This window comes from Mesocricetus auratus, unplaced genomic scaffold (assembly GCF_017639785.1).
Source record: "Mesocricetus auratus isolate SY011 unplaced genomic scaffold, BCM_Maur_2.0 Super-Scaffold_100009, whole genome shotgun sequence".
NCBI lineage: Eukaryota > Metazoa > Chordata > Mammalia > Rodentia > Cricetidae > Mesocricetus > Mesocricetus auratus.
The window spans coordinates 14,079,939-14,098,662 of NW_024429193.1; the positions used below are offsets into that span (position 1 = coordinate 14,079,939).

An 18,724-nucleotide genomic window follows, 5' to 3' on the forward strand; every position below is an offset into this window, starting at 1 on the left:
AACACACGTCGCATGTACTGACTTCCACACATTTTCCTTGCATAAAAATATCTACATTCCAAAGAAAAAAAAAAAAGCCGGGCGGTCGTGGCGCACGCCTTTAATACCAGCACTCAAGAGGCAGAGGCAGGCGGATCTCTGTAAGTTCGAGGCCGGACTGGACGACAGCCTCCAAAACAATACAGAGAAACCCTGTCTCGTAAAAACCAAAAAAAAAAAAATCTATATTCCAATCTTTTTTTCCTTTTGACTTTTTGAGACAGGGTTCCTCTGTGTAACAGTCCTAGCTGTCCTTCAACTCACTTTGTAGATCAAGATGACCTCGAACTCACAGAGGTCCACCTACCTCTGCCTCCCAAGTACTGGGACTAAAGGTGTGGGCCACCAACACCCAGCTAGATTCCAATCTTTTCAGCAAATACTATTTCTTCTAAAGTAGTCACAAATGTAGGGTTCACCATAAAGCTAGCTTTCTAAAAGAAACATCATCGGCTGACTTTGGGAGGTTCTGACATGGGACGTTTGCCACCGAAAACATTCTTATTAACTACAGAAGATGGCAAATGGTCTCTGCAACATGAGTAGAAATATGGACAAATATTCCAACATGAGGTTTTTCTTACATCTGGACTTGCTCACAGTTGAGCAGTGTCTTTTACAAAGTACAAATTTCCCCAAGTTACTACAAGACCACACAGTCTATCAAATTTATTAAAAAGAAAACTTAAATGTCCTGGTTTTTACAAAACACCACTGTGAGTCTGGGGGAATGTAGTCAGTGATGCAGATCTTATGTGTGCCCTGAGTCATTTGGGGCCATTCTGGGGCCACATAGGTATGGTGATATAATTCCTTGTGGACCCACAAGTATCTCTACCCCAGTTCCATGGGGAACTGTTCAATACCTTCCCTTTTGTTTTCTTGACACATGATTACTGTAAAGACGAGGCCTTCACCCTATAACTAGAACATGGGTGTTGTGAGTGTTGTTTACAAGGGTCCAAAGCACAAATTTTTATGAATTTTTATCCAACACCTCCTCTCTCTCTGTCTCTCTGTCTCTCTGTCTCTCTGTCTGTCTCTCTCTCTCTCTCTCTCTCTCTCTCTCACACACACACACACACACACACACACACACACACACTGTTTTAACACTTTCCCTCAGAACTCGAAGTGAAAACCAGACACAGTGAGGCTTGCAAGCACCATCTGCTCATGTTTCCTGTCACTGGCTTCCCTCGCATCTCCCCAGATGCCATACTCTATGTCCTCATTACAAGAGTACTCTCACCAGGTGGTGGTGGTGAAAGCCTTTAATCCCAGTACTGGGGAGGCAGAGACAGGTGGATCCCTGAGAGTTTGAGGCCAGCCTGTTCTACAGAGCAAGTTCCAGAACAGGCTCCAAAGAGAAACTCTCTGTATTGAAAAACAAAAAATGAAACAAATAAAAAACAGTATTCTCTTTCCCATTCTCTCTTCCACCTGTCCATTATGATTAGTCTTCAAAATTCCAACTAGATGTGATGTCCTCTAGGGCGTGTCCTCTGACTTGCATCTAAGCAAGTTGTTGTTGGTTTACTTGCTTTTTTGCCTTAAAATCTAAAGTTATAACCCCTTTGGGGTTCTGTAATCAGCACATGAGCCACACTGTTTTGAGAAACTGAGTCTCATTTGCCTCCCTCTCAGAGTTCAGTTATTACACCCTGCCAGAAGCCACATTTCCATTATCACCATATCAACCTGAGCAGGGATATGCCAAGGGGCTCATCTTCCAAGGAGGCTAATGAGCCTACCTTAACCCAGAAGGCCAGGGAGCCTACCTCCCAGAAGACTAGAGAGTCTACTTTAACCCAGAAGGCTAGAGAGTCTACCTTAACCCAGAAGGCTAGAGAGTCTGTCTTAACCCAGAAGGCTAGAGAGTCTACCTTAACCCAGAAGTCTAGAGAGTCTACTTTAACCCAGAAGGCTAGAGAGCCTACCTTAACCCAGAAGGCTAGGGAGCCTACCTTAACCCAGAAGGCCAGGGAGCCTACCTTAACCCAGAAGGCCAGGGAGCCTACCTTAACCCAGAAGGCCAGGGAGCCTACCTTAACCCAGAAGGCCAGGGAGCCTACCTTAACCCAGAAGGCCAGGGAGCCTACTTTAACCCAGAAGGCTAGGGAGCCTACCTTAACCCAGAAGGCCAGGGAGCCTACCTTAACCCAGAAATTTGCCATAAGGAGTTAAAGGCAGCCATTTAGCCTCTTGTTCAATGAACAAATTAGGGAGTTGTGGGGTAGTCATACTCCTTTTGAGGTGACTGGGCACTAGGTCACAGAAAGCAAAAAGGAAAAGCAGCCAAGGAGCAAAGAAAGGATCCCCGGGCTCTCAGGAGTGTTCCCGTCCCTGCTTGTAACCCCAGTCTGACCTGCATCTACATCCTTGTTTTTCTAAATCTCTTTTCTGCAGAGATCTCAATTATCTCTGAGGCCAGAGGAGGACACTGGATATCCTGCTATATCCCTCTTACCCGTTCCTTTGAGAGAGGGCCCCTCACTGACCCTGGAGAAGATTGGTGACCCATGAGCCCAGTAATCCTGTCCCCACCCTCCTCCCACCTGAACTGAAGTTACAGGTGCACAGACAGCGTGCCCAGCTTTCATTCTGCCTGGTTGCTATGGGTTTGAACTCTAGTTCTCACATTTGTGCTGCTGCAGTCTTTCCAGTGAGCCATCTCCCCAACCCAAAATGTTATTAATCTTACGCTGAAAAGTCCAAAAGCTTCAGGTTGAGACTTGATTCATAATTCAACAATGCCGCCAAAGTCCGTTTCTTTCCTTTCTCATCTGCCAAGAGCAACTCAGACTTTCCGTCCTAAGTGATGTCTGGCAGAACAGAAAATTGCATTTCTGTTTTAATATCCTTAGCAAATTCCTGTGACTCACTATGAAATAGCTTGTCAAATAACCACCAAAACAATTGCTATTGTTGTATGCCTGTGTGGTATGTGTCTATGGTTGTGTGTCTATGGTTGTATGCCTATGTGGTGTGTGCTGATGTGATATATGTCTATGTTGTGTGTGTCTATGTGTGAAAGAAGTGTTAGGTTTCCTGCTGGGTCTCATGGAATGAGCTCCTAAAATCGTGTCAGGTATCCAAACCTAAAGGGGGGCTGTTGACAAGAGGGTCAGAGAACCTTAGGGTTGGGAGAGACTTTGGAAATTGACCTGGTCTAGGATGCTCCTACCTCCTTGCCTTTCTGTTGTGATATGACAAGGATCAAAGCAGCTGAGAGGAGAGGAGAGGGTTTGCTTGGCCTACAGTTTACAGTTCATTGTCGAGTAAACCCACAGCAGGACCTTAATAGAGCCTGGCACCAGAACTGAGGCAGAGACCACGGAGCAAAGCTGCTCGCTGGCTTGTCCCCACTCCTGCTTTCAACACCGCCCTTCCTCGGCCCAGGGTCACCTACGTCATTAGCAGTCAAGACAGCTTCCTACAGACACGCCCACAGCCCCTCTGATGGAGCCAGTCCTTCAACTGAGGCTCCCTCTTCCCAAGTGTGTTAAATGGACTCCTAAGCAAGACATTGTTTCAGGGACTCTGCGTTTTAGAATGTCAACATCTGAATGTCAGTCTCAGCCCTGGTGGGAACAGCCAACTCCTGGTCCATGTTTACAGAACCAGCATTTTCTCTCCTCCTTAAGGATCTATTTCATGTTTGGACACCACAGTCCTGCTGTCTGTTACTGGTTCTGAACAGCATTATGGTTCGAAACTAAAATGTCCCCTATAGGCTCAAGATTGGAACGCCTGTACCCTAGCTGCTAGTGCTATTTTGGGTGACCGTGGAGGTGCAGCGTGACTGACAGAAGTCTTTGGGGGTTCTAGCCTGGCCCCTGGTCCCTGACATGCTATGCTTCCTGCTCTGTACCAGGTAAGGTGTCTCTGCCACAGACTCCGGCAGCTTTGAACTGAAATCCTCTGAAACCATGAGCCGAACTGAGTCTTCCCACTGTCTGTGGTTTCTGGCAGATGCTTTTGTCACTGTGATACACAACTCCCAGAGACTCATGGGCCTTTGACACCTTGCTGCTCAGAAGTCCCCGGGAAGGCTAAATGTTGGGACTCCTCAGCACCCTTCCACGGGCTTCTTGGATGTTCCTGGTCTAATACACTGGAAAAGTGTGATTTGCACCTGGGCCTTTTAACTGGAACTGGGTGTGGTGACATTGCAGCTTGCTTTAGAACGCACAACCTGAATCATTTCTTCAGGAAGCATGATCTTCAGAAATTGTCGATGTCTAAGTCTGAGGAGGATGTTCTTCTGTATATATATATATACATATATATATATATATATATATATATCTTATTGGTTGATGAATAAAACATTGATTGGCCAGTAGCCATGCAGAAAGTATAAGTGGGGCTATACAAGAGGATCCGCCAGGGAGGCACCATGTAGTCACCAAAGGGCATGCTCTGGTAAGATAAGATCATGTAGAAATGTGTAGAATAGCAGTTATGGGTTAATAGTTAAGAGAGAGCTAGCTGGTAAGAAGCCTGAGTCATCGGCCAAACTGTTTATAATTAATATAAGCCCCTGTGTGCTTATTTGGGACTGAAGGGTGGCGGGACCAGGCGGGGCAGAAGCTGCATCCGCATAAGCTCAAGCAGAAAGCCATATAGGTTCCAGGTTTATGACATTTTCCATTAGCGCTTTGTCGTCTCCCCCGAGTGCCTTCACTCACTGTGCTAGGGACATCTCTTCTCCACGTCTGCCCAGCACCGTTGGCATTTTAGCACCTGAGCTATCTTTCGTTTCTCAGTACCTTTCACAAAGCCATCTTCTTCAAGGGCGCTTACATTTCCAGCACACTGTCTGTGGACTAGTCACAGCTGGGGGCCCCCAGCGTTACAGTCTTACTCTCATCCCAGATGAAGAAAGTCTACATGTCCATCCCGAATCTCAAAGGGAGCCGGCACAGGTTTCCCCTCAGCGTCCTGGTCGCCGCGTCTGCTACAGCAGCACGCTTCAGCCCATGGCTTGTCTCTCGTACTCAGCATGAGGGAGGTGTGCAGAAACAGTTAACCACACATTTGCTGTGCCTGGTGGAAACCCGATTTGTCGTTAACCAAGTGTGAATAGAGGCTGAGGAATAATGTCCACAGTGCTGGTCATGTGTTAGGCTGCAGTAACGGAACATAGACTTGTGACTTGAACAGCAAGCTTTTACTTCTCACAGTTCCAAGACCAACGTTGTAGGGCCCACTTCCAGTTTGTAGACAGGGCATCTTGTAGCTTTACACAAGAGGTAGGTGATACAAAAACAAACTCTCAACTTCCTTCCTCTCTCTCTCTCTCTCTCTCTCTCTCTCTCTCTCTCTGTCTCTGTCTCTGTCTCTCTCTCTCTGTCTCTCTGTCTCTCTCTCTCTCTCTCTCTCTCTCTCTCTCTCTCTCTCTCTCTCTTCCCTGTGAGAATGGCTGGCCTTGAACTCACAGTCTTGCTGTAGCTTCCCAAGTTCTGGCATAAAAGTGCCATCATGCCTAGCTATCCTGTCTCCTCTTACAAAGAGACTGATGTCATTCATGGTTGCTCCTCACAAACACACAGCCTATAGGTGTCTCACGGTATCTTACACTCTTCATTATCTACCCAAGTTGGCAAGCTTCTCTACTTTTCTGTCAGTCTAGTCCACGTCAGATCCATAGATGAGGATGGCAATTCTTGGTGACTTCCGTCTCCAATCATCACTTTCTCAGTTGCTCCTGTAATGGAAATGACTGTCACCATATAAATAAAGTGTGTGTACCTGTGTAGACGTGTGTGCACACATGTGAAGGTACAATCTAAGAAGTAGTTAGTGTGGGTCATACCTGGGGTTTTAGGCTGAAGTTTGTCCATGAGGTAGATGTTATTGGTCCCTTTAGCTGCAGTGGAACCTGTGGGAACACCAGACCTTGAGCAGAGACCCACTTCCCCTTCTGCCTGGGAGTAGGCAGCTGTAAGACAATGTTTAGTAAAAACATATTTACTAAAAACGATACAATAAGTTCCTGGCCACTTCCCCTTCTGCCTGGGAGTAGGCAGCTGTAAGACAATGTTTAGTAAAAACATGTTTACTAAAAATGATACAATAAGTTCCTGGGAAAGGCCTTCCCACGGAAACCGCCCTGACCTCGACCTTGTCCAGAGACTAACCGCACCTTCAAAAACCCACACACATCCACCTCTGGGTCAGAGCAGAACCAGCCAGGGTAGAGGAGAGAGCAGAAGCTTCTCTGGTGGGAGCCTTTCTTAGGAAGTTTTTCTTGAACCTTTTTGGAGCCTGTTTAAAATTTTCTTTATATCATTGAACGAGTCTCTGTGTTTTCAATACCCGACACCCTCCGCACGTTCTCGGACACAGGCCGCGCAGCAGACGTGACAGGAACCTGAGTTTCTGGAGTGTTTTTCTTAATCAAGGTCACTCATCTAAACTGGAGAGATACCGTCCTAAGGTGCAGACCCAGGACTGCCTGCTTCCAAAGCCACACTGCTGACCCCTGCATGTTACCAGTGCACAGGAGGCAGTGACCAGCTCCATCCAAGGAGAGAGTAACGAGGACCAAGGATAAAAGAAAGTTTAGCTGGGCGTGGTGGCACACACCTTTAATCCCAGCACCTGGGAAGCAGAGGCAGGTGGATCTCTGTGAGTTCCAAGTCAGCTGGTCTACAGAGTGAGTTCAAGGACAGCTAGGACTGTTACACAGAGAAATCGTGTCTTTGAAAAACCAAAACAGAAAGCTTAACAGACATAAAGGGTTGACAGACAACACACTGAAGATGAGAGCATGAAGAAAACATTTCTTCCATGCAAAACCACATGACTTTCTGAATATTAAGTCTTGTATAATAGTTTTATGACATTGGTGACCGATAAAAAAAGATTTAAAAAATGCATTTACATGGAGAACAGGCAGTAAATTAATAATCTGAATTTTAAAGAGGCTTTTTTTCTGACAGCTCAAAATTGTTTTATAAATTTTAAAGAAATATTATGTCTGACATGAACAATTAAATGGAAACCACTTTTGAAAGGAAAAACGAATTAAAGCTTTACGATGTCTATGCAATTATTAGTAATGGGAAAACTGCTAAAACTGGAATAATGAAAGGAAATTGTCACCTTAGAAAAGGAAAGATCTAGAAACTAGACTTCTACAAATAAAATGTTCTTCACTGGAATGGGTCTGGGAAGCGTTTTAAACCCCAGGACTAGGTGTTTGGGAGGCCTGCCCGTGAGATTCCCACGGGCCTGTGGTTAGAACTGGACAAGGGAAAGCTGTTTAACCAGGGCTATGGCTTCCTGTTCCTCTTCTTCAGCTCTTTTCTTTCTGCACATGTGCTGTTCACCATTTCCTGCAGGTGTCGAGGGCTTCTTGCCATACCCAAGTACCCTTTTCCAAGACTGTTCCCTCTGAGAGGTAGTGTGCCTTCGAATCTCAGTGCCTCGCGGAAACAGACTGACTGACAGCATGCTGGGTGGTAAGTCACGGGCCAAAGTCAGCCTAGAAGATGGTCTAACCCAGCATCTGCACTGGTTGGTTTTTCACCTGTACGGGTCATTTTATCACAAACCTTGGCAGGAGAGACTTATAGTCAAGGAGCTGCCTCTATCAGATCAGCCTGCGTGCTTGTCTGTGAGGGCATTTTCTTGACTGCTAATTAAAGAAGGAGAGTTGGGCCCACTGTGGGTGGTACCATACTCGGGCAGGTGGGCCTGCCTGTATAAGAAAGGTGGCTGAGCAAGCCAGAGGAAGCAAGTCAATACACAGGATTCCAAGAAGGGCTGTCTATATCCTTGTGCTATTTCTTTGGTTTTACGAGACAGGGTTTCTCTGTATTGTTTTGGAGGCTGTCTGTCCAGCCTGGCCTCGAACTCACATAGATCCGCCTGCCTCTGCCTCCCTTGTGCTATTTCTTAACTGGTTTTATTCCATCCTTATTTCCCAGCCAGACAACATGCATCACTTTAAAGTTTACAATGGACTCACAATCGAGAGCTGATAGGCACATTACCTAGGAGTTATCAGGAGTAGTTGCCCAGCAACCAAGGATGAACGTGGAAGGTGTTATGATGGGTGAAATTGGGCACAGGAAGACAAACAGTGCTTGTTTTCTCTCACCACAGAATCTACAAAGCTCATGTTTATATCCATAGAAAACAGAATAGTGGTCAATAGAGTTAGTTAGGAAGGGTAGGGAGCTCTAGGAAGGATAGAGAGAGCGCGGTTGAACAGGGGATGCCAAATTACAAATTCAATAGGAAGAATAAGTTCTAGTATTCTACAGCACGGACTAGACAAGTCAGCAGGACCCAGACAGGTAGAATCTAGGAAGAGAAGCCAGCCCACAGGAACTGTGCTAATGGAGGAATTCAGGCAATGCCCCAAACCCCAGCATAGCAAGAAGAAGCAAGGCAATCATTTGTGGGGTCTTCTTTTAGGACAGAGAGAGAAGCGTGCACAAAAGAATAACTTCCCTTTTTGTGTCACAGAGCCAAAGCACAAAACTGAGCCTGGGTGACAATAACACAGATTTATTAGTGTCTGAAGACAGAAATGGGAGCCTGGCTCATGAGTCAATTTCTCAGACCATAAGGTAGAAAAAAAATGAGAGAGAGAGAGAGAGAGAGAGAGAGAGAGAGAGAGAGAGAGAGAGAGAGAGAGAGAGAGAGAGAGAGAGAGAGCTGGGGGAAGCGGACAGACCAGAGGAAGGAGGAATATTTATACCCTCTCCTGGAATAAGCAGGTCTTTCCCAGAACACTTCACCGTCTGGGGCTTCCTGTGATGGTGGCCAGGGGCATGTCACTTAGCGTGAAAGTGGGTGATGATGAAGTTTGAGGTCTTCCAGAAATCATTTGAGTGGCCATTTTGGACCTGGGTGGTTTCGGCTTGAGATAGTGAAGAGCAACTTCCGACCTCTGGGCATCCTGTTCTCAAGGATGAGCACAGCTGGGCTGGGTGAGCAGCCAGCCCGGCTGTGCAGATATCGCCCTGGGTGCTGGAATGCGGTCCCGCCTTCTCTCCCCTTCTGACCACTCATTTCCTGCTGGGGTGTGGCTAGCTAAATCTAGCCTGCAGTCATGCTGCAGGAAGCCAGTGTACCCCACGGGGCTGCGGAAGAATGAGGGCCAGAGTAGCCAGCCCAGCAAATGTGTTACCACAAATGTGTCAGAAGATCCGCCTCTTCACAGGGTGGGGCCACCTGCATGGAAGTTGTGCTAGGATGGTGCAGCCATGTGGTGATGAGGCACCCTAGTTCCTTTTGGGGAAGAGGGGGGATGGATGAATGCATGAATGAATGAATGAATGAATGAATGAGTGAGTGAAGAAAAGAAATAAAAAGGAAGGATAGGACTGCTCGTAGGTATGGTGGAGGAGAACGTTTTTTGTAGATAAAATTCGAGAACACAGCCAGAGGCAGAGACAGCTGGGACCTCGCAAAGTGCACGTGACCCTGAGCCGAGCCACGTGAAAAGAAAGGGGAGAGCCAGACCAACAGGCCAGGAGCGGAAAGTATAGACCAAGAGGCAACAGGACCCATGCTGGGGGCACAGAGGTCCTTGTACTCACAGAGAATCTTTAGGGGAAACCAGGAATATTAAATGCACAGGGGCCTCTTCTCAATGGTGGCGATTAAACACCCGATGCTGTTACTGTTCCTCTGTGAGCGCGAGGGCCTCTGTACCCCTAATAGGCTGGGTAACCAAAATGGCTGGGTTACATAGGGCAGGACAAATGGGAGAAGGGCAGCCTGGGCTCGGGGAGTTTAGGGTGGAGGGCAGGGTGTGCCGACCACTCCCTGTAACAGGTGGAATGCTGGAAGAACCTGGTGGCCAGGTCAAACGGACACCTCAGCTATTGGTCCCAGGTTTGAGACCCAGCAGGGAAGCCTAATGATGGGAAATGGAAGCATTCCCGACCCAGGTGACCCTTGGGATGTGAATGGTTCTAAGAATATGAGAAGCAGATTCCAGAGAGCAGGAACCACCCAAATGCAGTGGTGTACTCCTGTAAATGTGCTCCGGAGGCTGTTCTGGGTGGTTCACTTTATTCCAAATGCCTTTCAAAAATAAAAGGAAAACCAGTCCCCATGTCTTAGTTAGGGTTTCTAATGTTTCAATGAAACACCATGAACAGAAAGCAAGTTGGGGAAGAAAAGGATTTATCCAGCTTACATTTTCACATTGCTTTCCATCACCAAAGGAAGTTAGGACAGGAACTGAAACAGGGCAGGAACCTGGAGGCAGGAACTGATGCAGAAGCCATGGAGAGGAGCTGCTTACTGGCTTGTTCCTCATGACTTGCTCAACCTGCTTTCTTCTCCTCTGATCGTTTCCTGTGCAGCTCATCATGTCTGAGAGGGACTTCCAGCTTTTACAGCTTACTCTGGCAGGGCGGGGCCTAGTAAATCTGGTCAGTTTCAGGGACTTCCTGCTCCTATTTCAAATTGTTTACCTTCCTGCTTAAGAAGCTTTCCTGCAGGGCAGAATGTTTCAGTCTCAGAGGAAACTGTTACACAATATCCAGAGATAAAGACAAGGAACTTTTCATAGCAGGCTAGGGTCTTTTAATCTAATAATGAGAATTTATAGATTTATGTTTATAGATCTGCTTTATAATTCTTGGTAAACTTAATTGCATTTTATAAATGTCTCAATCAACAAATCATGAATGGTTACAAAAAAGAAAACCCAGAGTTGGGTCCTCCACTGTGAGATACTGTGGAAACATGATCGTTCATGGCTCCATGAGTGGCCTGCCAAGTCATTCATTCATTCATTCACTCATTTGGGTTGTTGATACAGATTTTACTATGTACCTAAAACCAGTCTTCAAATTCAAGATCTTTTTGCCCCAGCTTCCCAAGCACTGGAATTACAGGCAAATACCACCATACTTGGTTTAAGGTGACCTATTTTAAATCATCTGAGTATTTTTAAAAAGCTCATGGGTAACAGCCCAGGTGGTGATGATGTTTCTCCTTGGTGAGCAGCTTATAAGGGGATATTAGAAGATTCATAGGTGGTTCTGATGAGACCAAGGATAATGCGTTAGAGTGGGGATGGTGGGCCCTGGGTGCACACACAGAGGGCTCACCAGGAGTCCTCTGAATGGACTACCTGACTACCTAAACTTAAATGCTGGGCAATGATGTTTTCACTAAAGCCATTCTAGATCATTCCAAAGAGTTGGAAAGGCTGGCTGCAGATGAGGTGGATAAGAGGCCAGTTTACTGCTTTTTCTAAGCGTCAAGACTAGCTCCATGCCTCTTCTCCTTCCTGGGTCTGCAGAAGCAGATAAACATGGCTACAGCCGGGGGTCCCGGGTTAGGAAAGTGGGGTGCGGTAGCAAGCACTCTGGGCCTCTTCACGGGGGGGGGGGGGGGCTAGCAGGAAGACAGGCTCTGGCCACTGCTGCCTGTGAATTCCTGCAACAGCTAGCTTCCTGCTCCAGGCCGGTGCCCTGACTCCTGTAGTCATAGCAAGAAGTGGCCCTTGGGCTTCTCTTGCAAAGAACCGCTGTGGATTCTGGGTGAGAGGAAAGGCTGGTGTCTTTCTGTGCTCGGAGCCCATTGTGCTGAGCAAGCACTTTCATCCGCGCAGCAGCTGGCTTCTGAGTGCTCCATCACTTCCTAATGTGTCCTCCGAAAGGGTCCAGCTGTTCCTCTCCATCAGGTCCTGAAAAGGACGCCTTTCATTTGGAGAGGGCACAGACGCATTAGGACGGGATGTTGGGGTGGGGGTGAAGACTGGTGTTGACATTTGCTGCTAGAAATTGGGGCCAAATAATTACACCTATTAGGAAAAAAGTCCGCACAGGGGTGGAGGCAGGCCTCACGGCACACTGCGAGGTTCAGGAACGGTTCTTTCTCACTGAAAAGCTCAGAAATGCTCATGTGCCCACCCACGTGACTGCTAGAGTCTGAATGAATGCCTGCTCCTCAAATGCAGATGTTGAGATCTGCCCCCAGGGTGGCGACAGCAGGAGATCAAAGGTCAAAGGGGCTTTGCCTGGTTGGCTGAAACCCCCAAGGGTTAGGTCGAAGGGGCTTTGCCTGGTTGGATGAAACCCCCAAGGGTTAGGTCAAAGGGGCTTTGCCTGGTTGGATGAAACCCCCAAGGCTTAGGACCCCTTTCTCCTGGCAGAGGACCCTGGTTTGGTTCTGAGCACCCTCACGGTGAGATACTTGTACCTCCGGCTCCAGGGGATCCTCTGCTCCTTCCTGGCTTTCATGACTTCCTGCAAGCTTGTGGTGTGCACACATACTCAGGCACGCACGTGCATACACATAAAATCAATTTAAAAAAGTAAAGGTCTTTGCCTTCACGAAGACAATGGGTGCCCTTAGGAAAGGGGGCTGGAGGGGCTTGCTTGACCTTGCACTACACGGGGGACCCCCAGAACGTGCTGTCTCCAGAGAAGAGAGAGTGAGCACATCAGACACTACCTTTTCTTTCCCCTTGAACAACAGCAGTTCTTTCTTTCTCCTCTTCCTCTTTTCCCCTCTCCCAACCTTCTGAACACACACACACACACACACACACACACACACACACACACACACACACACACACCAGATGAGGCCAAGCAGTGCAGGCAGAAGGACTTGGCGGAAAGGGAGTTTTCCCAGGAGGGCCTGAGGGATCATGGGATCAGACTGGCCTGTGGGCATGTCCGTGGTGCATGTTAATGGATGTTAGAGAGCTCACTGTTTGTGACACCATTTCCTGGGCTGTATTTTAAAAAGCAAGCTAACAGGGAGAGGGAGAGGGGGAGGCCCAGTGGTTCAGAGCACTGACTGGTCTTCCAGATGGCCCAGGGTTCTGTTCCCAGCATCCACACTGTAGCTCCAGTTCCCGGGGAATCTGACAACCTCTTCTGACCTCCAAGGGTGTCAGGCACACAAGTAGCATTTACAGACACACAGAGAGACCTTTTAAAGTGATCCAAAGCCATACCATTGGAAACACGGGATGTGTTACCAGATCCAATGCAGTGAAATGTCCCCATGTCCCTTACATGTTAGCAAGTGATGCATAAACCGGTCAGACAATATCACAGACATAGACTGAAGGCATTCTACAGCGTGGGCCGGAGTTGCTTACAACATTAATAACCTAGCCTTCTGTCTAGAATAGAAGCAGCAGTCAGAAACGTTCCAGTGCGGAAGAACCCGTGACCCTGGCTTGAATCCTCTGCTTATAAAAAGCTGCTGAGTCCGCTGGAAACTTAAGAGGGCTTGCTGGAAGAAGGACGTGGGGGAATTCTTGGTATTATCCTAGTAACTTTCCCACAGGAAACTGTCCCCACTCCCCAAGAGAAATTAAGCAGTGTAATTGTCATGATAAAACAGCGTGTGCAAGCTGTTGGTGTGGCTGGGCTGCCCCTAGGTGGGAGATGGGTGGCTCTGGACAAGAGAGCATGTTTGTCAGAGAGGAGGACTCACGGTTTGAGTTTCCCTGGGTTGAGCTGTGAGGTGTGAGGTTCTCCTTACCTAGAGACTCTCCCGTTTTGGCCTGTCTGCTAAGCACTGTCTACCAGAAGGTGGAAAGCAGAAAGGAGACTCGTTTAGAAACGTAGTACCCATTGTCACCACCCGAGGGAGCTCTCCAGCACTGCCTCGGCCAGCCCACCGGATGCATCCTGCAGCAAAGGTCCAGCCAACCTATGTATCCTGCAGCAAGAAGAGGGCCGGGTTTCCTACTCCCAGGGCCTCACATCCGGGTCACCACACTCACACCACAGGGCCAGCTCCACTGTCTCACTCCAGGCAAGGTGTAGCAGGGTCCTCTCTCCTGAAGGCTGTGGGTGGCACATGGGGGTGGGGGTGGAGCGGGGGTCAGCTCTCCTGCCCTCACGCCCTCAGGGCTGGCTCACCTGACCCCCGTCCCCCCCCACGCCCACCAGAGTTGGCTCTAGTGTGCTGAGTGGTGTGGTGGAGTGCGGGGTCACGCTCCTGTGTGCCGCTGCTGGTGAGGGCAGGGCCAGCTCTCTCACCTGCCGAGGGTAGCAAGGGGGCAGCAAGCCAGGGCTATGCGTTGGCTCACCCTAACATCTATGAACTGTTGGAGCACGTGAAGGACACGAATCTACAGATCCAAAACTGCAGGGTCCCCGCCACGCAGGGCAAGAACAGAATTGCTCATGGCAAAGCACACTTGCAGGTGAAGATGAAAAGACTTAGGGGTGAACTGTGTGACACACTGCAGCTTCACGATGAGAGTCTCCCCCCTCTCTCTTTCTGTATCTCCCTCTCTCCCTCCCTCCCTCTCTCCCTCCCTCCCTCCTTGCCTCCCTCCCTCCCTCTCTCTTTCCCATTTGTTTCTTTCCTTTGGTATTTCTTTAAAATTTTTGTTTTGTTCTGAGAGGGAGGTTGCAAGGGCAGAGGTCGGAGAATTCAGGTGACAGGGAGATGGGTGAGATCAGGATACAAGATATGAAATCCACAAAGAATCAATAAAAGTTTGAAGAAGAGAGAGAGAGAGAGAGAGAGAGAGAGAGAGAGAGAGAGAGAGAGAGGGAGAGGGAGAGGGAGAGGGAGAGGGAGAGGGAGAGGGAGAGGGAGAGGGAGAGGGAGAGGGAGAGGGAGAGGGAGAGAGAGAGAGATCAGCAAGATGACTGTCTTAACATCATATGACCAGCAGATGGCAGCAGGCAGGCAATTCTGGGAAAGAAGGAGCTATGGGAGCAGGGAGGTCTGGAGAGGCCAGGGCCTGGCTGGTTCCCCACTGTCGGAGCTCTGGGAATTACAGGCTCCTGCCAGACAAGAAAACTTCCTACAAACTAGCCTCACTCTTTGGAAATAATGGCGGGGGCGCACTTAGAGAAAAGTCTTCCTTGTGTTTTTAAAGACAGAAGCTTTTATTTCTTCTAATAATGTAGAAAAGAAAAGGAGAAGCCATCATTCCACAGAACTTGAATGAAACGCCTCCAGAGTCCCTGAAGTTCATAGAAACAGTTGGGAGTCACTAGTCAGGGGGGCGTGAGGCACCATGAGTCTCTGTGACAAAATGAAAAGAACAGAAACTCAGTTCGCTTGTAAAGAGGAGACGGGTCTGAGCATCAGATGAGCCAATGTATGCAGAGCTACAGGGTGTGTGTGTAGCAAAAACTAGTTGCAACTGTTGCTATTTCTTGGACGCTAACTAAGGGCCAGTAATAATGCCGTGCACCAAGCTAAGGGCTCTGTGTGAGGTAGCACTAATTCCTTCCCTGAAGTAAGTATTTTACCATCTCACCTTTTAAAGTTCAGGCTTAGCAAATTTACGTCATTAGCGTTACTTTTTTAAGGTGTCTACCGTGTGCCCACTGAGGACACAGTGACTAGAGCAGGGTTAAAGGTCAATAGTATCCCTCCCTTCCTGTAATTTACTCTCGAGCTGTGAATCCAGGGGTTGAGAACAGATTCTGAACTTGATCTGGGGTTGACCTGATTCAAAAGCCTTACTTCTGTCTTTACTAATAATTATAATAACCACCATAATAAAGCTGTACTGTTACTCATAGTTTTGCCTCCCCCACTTCCTTAGGGCAAGTTTTTATTAAACCTCTTATTTGTATTCATTGGTCGAGTAGAAATTTAAAATGCCTGATTTATAGTTGTTTGGAGCATAAACAAGATAATATGTAATTAAGTGCCTACTCTAGTCTGGAATCAAAACTCATCAATAGTGGGTCACTGTTATTACTGGGACAGCCTTGGTTCTGAGATCACACACAGCTTTCATTAACTCACCCTGGGAACTGTCCAAGAGGAGAAGGGAGAGGTTTCATGCTAGAGATGCTGGTTTTTTTTTTTTCTTGTTAGCATCTTTCCTTTGGGAGGACCACTCCATCATTTTCTGTCCATGTGTCCTGGATATGGCTGGCCCCCACCCGACCAGGGATAGAAGGGTAATTCAGGCCAAGTCATATGGGGTAATTTCTCCTCCTTGAGGGTCCTCAATCGAAGGATGAGTATCTCATTCAAGTTGCCAATTGAGAGTAAATTCAAGGGCTTCTCAAAGAGTTACCAGAAAAGAAATGATCTTTCAGCTGAGGCTTTTTGCAGGAAGGAATATCAGAACAGAATGAAGCCAAGAGCGAGGTCATCTGGGAGAAAGATTGTAGTCAATGGATGGCATGAGAATCCTGACGACATCATCCAAACCCTGGAGCCAGGAACTGGCAAGCTTTTACTGGAAAAGGTCAGATCATAAATATATCAGCTCATTCCCCCTAAGTCTCAGTGCATTACGGCTTGAAAGCAGCCCTCGACATGGTATAAAAGATGTTACGTGGCTTTGTGCCACTAAAACTGTCTACAAAAAGCAGGTGATGGGGCATGGGGAGATGGCTCAGGGCTTAAGAGCCCTTGCTGCTCTTCCAACGGACCTGGGTTCTGTTCCCCAGTTCCAAGGGATACTGAACCCTCTTCTGGCCTCTGCAGGTACCCACATATACATGGCGGACACACACATTTGCAAATAAAATAAAAATTTATCATTAAAGAAAAGCAGGCAATAGGTTCTCTCTTGTCTGAGGCTGTACCTAAAGCTGAAAACCACTGGACTCTCCAGTTAGGACTGACTACCCCTGACTTCCTTTCTGGATTAGGCCAGTTTGAGTGAAATTTATATTATACCACTGGGAAGAGCCCTGATACAAACTTCAATCTGATAAAATATGATCTTAATTAATCTAGCACGTCACAGATTACCTAATGGTAGAGAGACATTAATTTATCACTCCCGTTACCCAATGGAAACTTGCGGAGAGGACCTTCTTCTCAGTCTGTTCTGCAGTTGCTCCTGTTTGAGGTCGTGTGCTGCTGCCAAGGAAGCTGAAATTTAACTGCCATGAAGTCCCCTTGTGGCAGAGGAGGAGGGGCGAGCGCCTGCACAAGTCTTGGTTTTAGAGCAGGCAGTCCAACAAGAGACGACGGCGAACCACTGTAGACCAGATGATTCCAGGGCTGTGATCCTCACATATTTAAGAACCCGTTGGAGAGTTTCTTCTTCAGTTATCGTGAAGGGGGGTGGAGGGGTGTTATGTTCAGGGGAAGGACGGGATCTGTGGGAGAGACGGGCCTGAATGTTCCCGTCAGTGGGATTTATCACCCTTCTTAAGAAATGACTTTGCTATGTAGAAGATTTCGTGTTCCTCGGATCAAGGCTCCTTGTTCTAGCTCTCTAATGTGCTGCAGCTACCCAGCCTTTCCTGGAATTAAGCTGATTTATTTGAAAGCTGAACACCGCGGCCCTCATCTTTGAAGCTGGGCAGAGCTCCTGACGGCAAGTGCAGGTATCACATTTAAGTAACTGCTTCGAAGGAGTGCCAGTGTCCACTGAGCCACCAGATACCCTGGCAGCGGCAGAGGACAGGCACCAGGGTCTTTCCTGAAGATGGAAAGAACATCACCAGTGTGGGATGTAATCAGGTGCTAAGTTACATGGTCCAAATCTGAAATTGTCTTCATAACAAGAGGGGAGTTGATGTGGGGGAAGACACTGAGAAGGCCTCTTAAAGGATGGAGAGTAAGAGAATTGCAAATGAAAGGTTTACGGGGACAATGATCTGGCCCCGAGGATAAGCAGGTCATTGCATTAGATATGTGTTTATTAAGCTCCTTTCGGGTAGACAATGGACTGAGCCCCATACACACAGCAGTGTGTATTGTGAATGTGAAATAGAGTACCATTGTCAAATCTCTACAGGTCACTGAATAAGGAAGAAGACGAGAAAGACTTTAGAAGCAGCCTGGTAAAACCAAGGCGCAGGTGTTGGGCAGTGCAAGCAGCAGAGTTCTAACAATGCCAGGGAAATGTAACCATTTTCCTATGTGTCATGCAGAATAATATGGTCAATACAAAGTGGCTATTACTAACCCTGTGTCACAGGACAGTGACATGACAAAGGATAATCGGGTAATTTAGCCAAAGTCATGCAAATCAGTGACAACCCAAAGTTAGACCCTAAATAGTAAGATCAATCTACCTCCAGCTCTAGCTTGCTTCCTCTTGTTCTTCTACACATCTGCACCCAGAACTCAGCCTCTGTCTGCTCAACAGTCCTGATGAATGGCTGCTCTCAGGTCCTCATTGCCTCTGTCACCGAGAAAGTTGACATTTTTTGGTTTTGTTTTTTATGTTACCCTCTGTTATATTAAAACACTGCAACCGAGGTGACTTGTGGACAAGTGACTCTGACCCTGTGGGTTGCAACCTTCAGAGGTGGCATATCACGTATCCTGCACATCAGATATTGACATTACACTTCATAACAGTAGCAAAATTACAGTTGTGAAACAGCAGCAGACTGATTGTACAGCTGGGGGTCACTACCACGTGAGGAACTGTGTAAAGGGAGGCTTTTCCTTGCTAGCCACTTTGGTCCTGGGCTCTGCCGCATTGTAGTCCCCAAATAACACACAAGACGCTATATTAATTATGAAGCTGTTGGCCTTGCTTGTTTCTTACTGGCTAGCTCTGACTCAAGTATTTAACCCATCTAAGTATTTCTCTTACCGGAGAAAGGGGTCCGGACTTCTGACCCCTATGGTAGCTACATCTTGACTTCCTGTGTTTCTCCTTCCCAGTGTCTTCCTGGACTCCTAATCACACCTATCTTGCTTCCCTATTGGCCAACAGTGCTTTATTGACATATACACAGGACTTCCCCAACAGAACTGTATTAAAGGGTCTTAGCATCAG

The 18,724-nt window shown here is 47.5% G+C and overlaps 2 long non-coding RNA genes across 2 annotated transcripts; both read right to left on the reverse strand.

Annotated features, from left to right (window-relative positions):
* Positions 1 to 5,471: 5,471 nt before the first annotated feature.
* Positions 5,472 to 8,975, reverse strand: LOC110343055. The gene is made up of 3 exons (XR_002385249.2): positions 8,046 to 8,975; positions 5,861 to 5,926; positions 5,472 to 5,752 (listed from the first exon to the last, which is right to left on the reverse strand). It is a non-coding gene; the product is annotated as an uncharacterized LOC110343055 (long non-coding RNA).
* Positions 8,976 to 14,798: 5,823 nt separating this feature from the next.
* On the reverse strand, positions 14,799 to 17,597 carry LOC121142172. The gene is made up of 3 exons (XR_005879149.1): positions 16,770 to 17,597; positions 15,769 to 16,210; positions 14,799 to 15,033 (listed from the first exon to the last, which is right to left on the reverse strand). It is a non-coding gene; the product is annotated as an uncharacterized LOC121142172 (long non-coding RNA).
* Positions 17,598 to 18,724: the final 1,127 nt, after the last annotated feature.